The following is an 8,643-nucleotide window of genomic DNA, read 5'->3' as shown; positions in this document are numbered from 1 at the left end:
CAGGCTCAGCGGCCATGGCTCACGGGCCCAGCCGCTCCATGGCATGTGGGATCTTCCTGGACCGGGGCACGAACCCGTGTCCCCTGCATTGGCAGGCGGACTCTCAACCATTGCACCACCAGGGAAACCCTTGTTTTTTTGTATTTTTGTTATTGAGTTATATGAGTTTGCTATGATGGTTAATAAGGCCAGGTTGTATTAAGAACAACAGTGGTCATAATGATCCTCCTAATCAACTTTGACCCTTGGGATGACTTCTGAATTCTGAAGCTCCTTGATCTGAGTACAAGGCAAGGGTTGACATTTTATTTTTGGTACTCCACAGAAGCAAGAGTCAGTCTGAAGCCAGCCCCACCCCCCACCCCACACCCCTGCATCTCCTTTTATAGGATAGCAATAAACACAGCTGTATCTCATTAAATTTAATGAGTCTTCATAAAATAACCATTACATTCTGAAGGTAATGAAAGAATAACTTTGATGGTTAGTAAATAAAGTACCAAGGGCAGTTTCATCACATTCTAGGGCTGCATGGGGTACAGGCGACATCAGGAAGGGGCTGTAGCATTTTTGTGTTAAGACCAAGACAGGGTGTGCCTGGCTTCACTGCATGAAAACCCATGGGACAACAATTTTCATTTTGGCCAGGGTTTTCCCAGCTATGCCTTGGTTGTGAGATGTGATTAAATTGATTGGCTTAAAAATCTGCTAAAGGATTTTATGTGTACCATGTCAGTGATATTGAATTTGAATACTATCATAGTAGGTTAGACCAAATAATGTATCTTATAAACATAGAGGTAGAGCAGATTGAATAGAGTATGCAGATTTATGTAAATAACCCTACAAATTCAGACTCTTCTAATCCAAGAGCCCTGGTACTTTATAAACAGGGCTGTAACATTGTAAATCAGGAGTTATTAACCTATGGTCCATGGCCCAGTAGGGTCCTGAATTTATATGCAAAATTGCATGCGTGTGTATTTTTCTAGAGAGAGGGTCCAAAGCTTTCATTGTATTCTCAAAGGGGCTCACCACCAAAAGAGTGTAAGAACCATAATATAAATATTCTAGATGGTCATATTAAATCAAATCACATTTACACTCTCTGCTTTTCAGAAAGTGTTGCTTAATTAGAATAAAAATCTGCTACTTATTTATGATCTAAGTAGAACTAACAGTTCCTGACTTTTTAATGAAATCTTTCAGTTTCTTTTGTAGACATATAAATTTAAAAAATTCTATTCTTTCATATACTTGAACTTTTCTATATTACTTTCTACCCCAGACTACTCTTTCACCTTCAGTAGTTTTTTTTTCTCTAGTTTTAATTTTCAATCTTTATTTTTTTGAATTCATTTTGATACCAAGCCACCAAAGGCTTTGGTCAAAGAAAATGGGTCTGAAAATAGGCTAAGGAGGAACAAAGAAAAATGAATCTATATATAAACAATCCTTTCTGGTGCTATTTTTTTCTTCCAATTGTCTTTTAATCTAGATTATAAACTTCCTGAATTAATCTAATAATTATTCAAATATTTCAGATTGACAAATATAGCAGGAAGACTTATGTCCCTAGATTATTCCTATGAGATAGGCAGAGCATGTGTAAGATAGTTTTACTGTTATGTCAAATGAGATCCAAGGAGATGTGTTTATGGCCATAGAGTCCAGGTCTCCATAGCAAAGCGAAGGCAGAGAGTCAGAATTTTAGAGCTGGAAGGGATCTTCGATATTACTGAGTTATTCTTTACCAAGTTACAAAAAAAAAAACCTTTAACCTAGAACTCTTCTCCTAAATTGCAACCTAGAACTTACTTATGACACTGTATCACCAAAGGCAATCAGGTGTGTGTTTGGGATCAAAGTAAACACAGCACTCTCAATGTATACCAACTCAAGGATAATTTCCAATTTGGCTGGTTCTTTTTTCTCCTGTGATTGTATGTATGTGTGTATCCATGTACATACATATACAAATGTAAGTATGTAGAAGCCCAAACATGTAAAGTGCCATTTATATATAGCCATAGTGAATTATTTCCTTTTCTTGGATCCCAACAATCTTCTATGTAAGCAAGATAATCTTCTTTATTTAACAGGACCTAATTTCTCTCAAAATGAAGGCATTCTGGGTCAGGGATACTCTGGAAGTGTCACTGGTCACAATTTTGTTGTTGTTGTTGTGAAAATTGTAAACTGAGTGGACACACCAGAAGGACAGAGGATCTATATAAGTAGCCTTACAATTTCATCATTTTGGGATATATAACATCACAAATAAGTCTATGTCTAGCCTCATGCTGATGGATGGTTGGCATTACTTGAGATAATGTGTAGAAAAGTATTTAGTGGCTACATATCCCTTAACAAACATAAGGTCATTACTCACTAATCTGGAAGAATATTTCTTCTCTCTTGATTAAACAAATGTAATAGAAACTCTAGTATCTTTTCTTATAATGTGCCTGTAAAACACAGTGAGAAAATTAGCAGCATACTCTTGGTTTATGGAACCAGGAGCATCCTCATTTCTTAGGAATCAGAGAGGATTCCAAATCCTTGAGCCTATGGATTTTTATTTCCCAAATCTTATTATACTTATTGTAGCTCCTAATGAGAACATCCTTTGGGAAGTTGGAGATTGAGCATAATTTCTGATATTTCGGGGGGATCTGATATTTCAGCTCAGCTGAATGCTCCAATTAGACACTCTAGTTGCCATTTGGAAAAAATGGTCGGTTGCCTCTTTGTGGTCTGGGCTGCTTAATGAAGCTGTTGAAGACTTTTCAGTTAATCTTTAATCTTTTGGCCTCTGTAAAGTTCCCTACCTGTTGAATAGGTCACTACCTTCAAACAATGCATTCATGAACTCTTAAATAGGCTTGAACCCGTGGAACAGTTCCAGAGTCTTAGGACATAATTTGACTATTACATTAGTAATTGGAATATAAAGATAAGAATAGATTTTTCTGAGTCCTTCTGTTCTTAGAACCCTAATTAATGATCAAAGAAAAGTGCTAAATGCTTCTAAAGGAGGTTCCTGTCTTGCCAATAAAAATGTTCCACCCACTATTTCCATTTTTATATCTTCTCTATCTTTGGAAGTAGGCAGAGATGTGAATCCATTCACAAATGCAGACTCACATTAACACCAGAAAACAGAAACATGGGAAAGCATTTAATGACCTTAACAGTAAACTATTGTGTGTGTATGTTGCACACTCTTACTTACATATAAAATAATTATCATTATTTTATTGTAGCATGGTTGTCATTTTTGTTGCATTATGAATATCGCAGATCCAATTTTTTTTTTTTTACTACCACAGCAGTTTCTGAAGACGTGTAAACCCATAGTGTTATTACTCTCTAATCTAGCTGAGGTGATGAAATAGTGCCAAAACTCTCATTGTAATTTCATTAACATATTCATGAGTCGTACTTTTGCAGTGTTGCAGAAACAACACAAATTGGTTTGTGGATTGTGAACTCCCCCTTCTTCTTCTCTCCAGAAGCACAGACTGTGGATTAGCAAGTCAAGTTGGTCCACAAACTTCTGTTTTAAAATTTTTTTTATTTTTTGCCCGTGCTGTGTGGCATGTGGGATCCTAGTTCCCTAACCAGGGATTGAACCCACACCCCCTGCAATGGAAGCTTGGAGTCTCAACCACTGGACTGCCAGGGAAGTCCCAGGTCCACATGCTTCTGAACACTGAATTGCCTAAGTTTTCTGCTCTGCCCTCATTTCCATATTTTATGATTCTTGTGTAGTTGAATGCCATGTGAATGGACATACCATCCAATAGAAGAACAAGAATTGAGGTTTGAATGGCTTCGAAAAATGGAAGTTCTGGAAAAGCCAGACTAAATTGCCCTGCTAGAAGAAAACATTTCTTTTTTGGTTGTTCTTGATGTTTGTTCTCTTTCTTTTTTCTTTTGAATGGGGGTTAAAAGCACATTTGCAGTTTGACTGAAATTGGCTGTCAGTCTACCAAGTCAGTTTTCTTCCCTCCTTGGCAGACAACTAGACTACATTTTTCCAGCCTCCCTTGCATTTAGATGAGACCATAGTACTGATTTCAGGCCAATGGAATGTGGGTGGGAGATACGCACATCACTTCTACATCTGACCCAAGGCACAGTCTCTGTGATGTTCTACCCTCCCTCTTGCTCCATCTACTGGACACACACTTATCCTTAGGGCAACTCTGGCAGCTGATAGTTGAAGATGACAGAACCTTCATCAGCCTGGGTCCCTGAATGACTGCATGGAATTCCTGCTCTCCATTCCTTCCTGAACCTTTGTGATAACCTGCTGAGATCTTAGATTTTATCTTTTAAAACATTTAGCATTATCTTAACTAATTCAATGATATCTTTATTATCCAGATTTTGTACTCTTAATAAACTCAGTTGCTATTATTTAAAATTTTATTTGACATGAGAACTTTGAGGATTAAATGTATGGTTCATTTCTGCTGTTTGTTGTATTTTCTTGCTGTGGTTATATCTTTTAGCTTCTTTGTGACCCATTTTTACTAATTACCTGCCCTGAAGGGACATTATACAATTAACTAAACCCAGTTCTTCTATCTCTCATAGTAAACTAAGTATTGAGAGAAATATCTGTGAACATATTCAAGTTCTAGATAGAACACTGAAGTCCACCTGTTAGTTAACTAGAAAACTAGAAAAGTCAACTTTGCTCAGCACCCTGCATATTTCAGAAGTTAAACACTGGGAATAGTGATGATTTTTAAAGCTTATGCAGTGCTTTTGGCTTTTCAAAACACTTCCACATAATAATGTACAATGAAATGTATGTTTGCTCAGTTCTTTGAAAAGTTTAGGTAAGAGATTTTTCTGAAGATGAAACATGCAACTTTAAATGAAAAATCTGTATTATAGTAACAACAACAACAAAATCACGCACTGTTAACACATTGAAAAATGTATTTTACTCCTAACTTTAGTAGGCAACTAGGGAAAGTTACTCAAGGTGACCAGCTCTTCTTTGTTAGCACTGCTTTTGATTTATATGTTATGTTGCTATGGTACTTTCAAACAATGTAAAGCCTTTTAGGCTTTGTGTGGGCAGTTAAAGATGGCTGATACCAAGGCACAATAAGAAATTTATTATTGAAACTTTAAGAGTAGATAATCAGGGTACAAGTTGGTACTGATGTACAAAAGATCACGAATTCTGGGCTTTTTCTAGCTTATTTGAGAGGCTATGTAGAAATCTGGATGAAGTTTAAATGTGTTATAAAATGTCTTTGGTACCTCTCACCCCAGCCAAGAATCCATTATATTTAGAGTTCAGAGCTTTTTTGAGCAGATGACAGGCAATGTATGAGGTATCCCATGTTTATATAGATCTGAATTATAAATATGTTTTATTTAATTTTTCCATGGAAAGATTGCTGTGGGCTCACATTGTTCACATGGCATAATGCAGCATAACTGATTTAATTAGAGCTTGTTTCTTGGCATGCAGTCTCTCTATATGGGAGGGATTGCTTTTTCCATGGGAAAAACTATCAGTGGGTAACACAATTTAAGAGACAACTGCAGAATACATCCTCTGCTCTTTTTTCAGGCTTCAATCCATTGCTCAATTTAAGTATGGAAATACTGCTTGTCAAAGATTTATTGACACATGAATTTTACAACAAAATATCAGCGCACCTACTGCTTGGATTTCTAGCTCATTTATTTTACAGTATACAGCTAATCCAATCTACTGCTGCAAACATGGTTTGTGCAGTTATGCTTAGATACAGCACAATGGTTTTCTTTAAACTGGAGGGTTTTTTGAAGTTTTATTTTCTTTCCCTGGGCAGATAAAAGTGGATGAGACCTATTTTACTTGATAAACATGATGGTGTTGAGTCCATAAATGGAAGAGTGGGGTTTGCAGAACTGAGAGGCTCTGGTTGCCTTTGAGACCAGCGAGACAGTGTCTTCTGAACTGAAGCTTAAGGGAAGACTCTAGGGAAGCGTGGTGCAAGAACTAGGGGGTGACTAGTAGAGAAATATCTGTAAAACTCTTGAAGAAAGATGCCTTAAAGGGGAAGAACTTATTTTATTCAATTCTGTTACGTTATTGGTGAGCCGAATTAAAGTGGAGGAGAAGAAAGTGTTTAGAATTTGCATTTAAAAAAGATGAAATACGTAAGTGAAAGGGTCAATTTCTTTTTCTTCTTTGTATTATTTTTAATTTTAAGGATAGTGTATGCTTATTGAGAGAGACTTAGCCTCACTCTCCAGGGATTACCACTGTGAACTGCGTAACATATAGCCTGACTCTCTTTTTGCATATTTAAACACGTTAATTAAAAAGTAAAGGTTCATCCTAGACATGTGTTCTATGACCAGCTTTTTTTTTAAACATCTTTACTGGAGTATAATTGCTTTACAATGGTGTGTTAGTTTCTGCTGTATAACAAAGTGAATCAGCTGTACATATACATATATCACCATATCCCCTCCCTCTTGCGTCTCCCTCCCACCCTCCCTATATCACCTCTCTAGGTGGTCACAAAGCACTGAGATGATCTCCCTGTGCTATGCGGCTGCTTCCCACTAGCTATCTGTTTTACATTTGGTAGTATATATATATGTCCATGCTGCTCTCTCACTTCGTCTCAGTTTACCCTTCCCCCTCCCCATGTCCTCAAGATGTTCTCTACATCTGCGTCTTCCTGTCCTGCCCCTAGGTTCATCAGAACCATTTTTTTTCTTTAGATTCTATATATATGTGTCAGCATGCAGTATTTGTTTTCCTCTTTCTTACTTACTTCACTCTGTATGACAGACTCTACATCCATCCACCTCACTACAAATAACTCAGTTTCATTTCTTTTTATGGCTGAGTAATATTCCATTGTATATATGTGCCATATCTTCTTTATCCATTCATCTGTCAATGGACACTTAGGTTGCTTCCATGTCCTGGCTATTGTAAATAGAGCTGCAATGAACACTGTGGTACATGACTCTTTTTGAATTATGGTTTTCTCAGGGTATATGCCCAGTAGTGGGATTGCTGGGTAGTGGGATTGCTGGGTCATATGGTAATTCTATTTTTAGTTTTTTAAGGACCCTCCATACTGTTCTCCATAGTGGCTATATCAATTTACATTCTCACCAATAGTGCAGGAGGGTTCCCTTTTCTCCATACCCTTTCTAGCAATTATTTTTTTTAGATTTTTTGATGATGGCTATTCTGAGCAGTGTGAGGTGATACCTCATTGTAGTGTTGATTTGCAGTTCTCTAATGATTAGTGATATTGAGCATCCTTTCATGTGTTTGTTGGCAATCTGTATATCTTATTTGGAGAAATGTCTGTTTAGGTCTTCTGCCCATTTTTGGATTGGGTTGTTTGGTTTTTTTGATATTGAGCTGCATGAGCTGCTTGTAAATTTTGGAGATTAATCCTTTGTCAGTTGCTTCATTTGCAAGTATTTTCTCCCATTCTGAGGGTTGTCTTTTTGTCTTGTTTATGGTTTCCTTTGCTGTGCAAAAGCTTTTAAATTTCATTAGGTCTCATTTGTTTATTTTTGGTTTTATTTCCATTTCTCTAGGAGATGGATATGACTGGCTTTTAAGAAAATTCACCAATATATTATGACAACCTATCTTTGTTCATACAACATAGAGTATGTGGTAGGCAAAATTCTAAGAATGACCTCTAATGACCTTTGCCCTTGCATTGATCCCTCCCCTTTTAGTGTGGGTGGAATCTCTGAATATGTTGAGATATCACTTCCTTGATTATGTTACAATAAAGCAAGAGGAGGATTATCTGGATCTTCCTTTAGAGAGTTTTTTTCTAGTGGATGAGTAGTAGGAATCAGTGATTCGAAGCCCGAGGGGGATTCACTGTGAGGCAGATTAGCCTTGAACACTTCTGCTGCTGCTGTGTTGTGAACTGCTTATGGAGAAGCCAGATGAGAAGGCGTGTAGGCAGCCTCCAGCAGTGGAGAGCAGTCAGTTGACAGCCAGCCAGGACATGGGAACCTTAGCTCTGCAGAACTGAAAGAACTGAGAATCTGCCAGCAACCTGAAGGAACTTGGAAGTGGATTCTTCCCTACCTGAGCCTCCAGAGGAGAGAAGGCAGCCTGGCTGATACCTTGATTGCAACCCTGTGAGACCCAAAGCAGGAGACCCAGCTGCCCTGTGCCAGACTTCTGCCCCACTGAAACATGAGCTCATAAATGGGGGTTGTTTTAAGCCATGAGGTTTGTGGGAATTTGTTACACAGCAATAGAAAATTAATACAGTGTAGGTGATTCCTCTCTGCTTCACATTCCTCATCTGACTTCAGGGAGGCAAAAGGTCAAACAAAAGGAGCTTCAGAATTATAGAAATGTCATGTTCATTTATTCACTCAACAATAGTTTTGGATTATTACTATGTGCCAATCATGATTCTAAGTGCTGGGGATACATCTATGGGCAAAGCAGACAGAAATGTAGGTAGTTGATCTCTTAAAGGGGTGGAAGGGAATTGTTGTGTTACAATAATGCACATATGTTTCGCACTTTATATATTACAAAGCATTTTTTTCATACATGTTCTTATTCTGTTTCCTACTGAAGTTTTCACTATGAGGCAGGTATTATTATTACTCTCT

This window comes from Delphinapterus leucas, chromosome 5 (genome assembly GCF_059928025.1).
Source record: "Delphinapterus leucas isolate spDelLeu-1000000601 "Yukka" chromosome 5, BTC_Dleu_Yukka2, whole genome shotgun sequence".
NCBI lineage: Eukaryota > Metazoa > Chordata > Mammalia > Artiodactyla > Monodontidae > Delphinapterus > Delphinapterus leucas.
Note: the sequence above shows the minus strand (reverse complement) of the source record.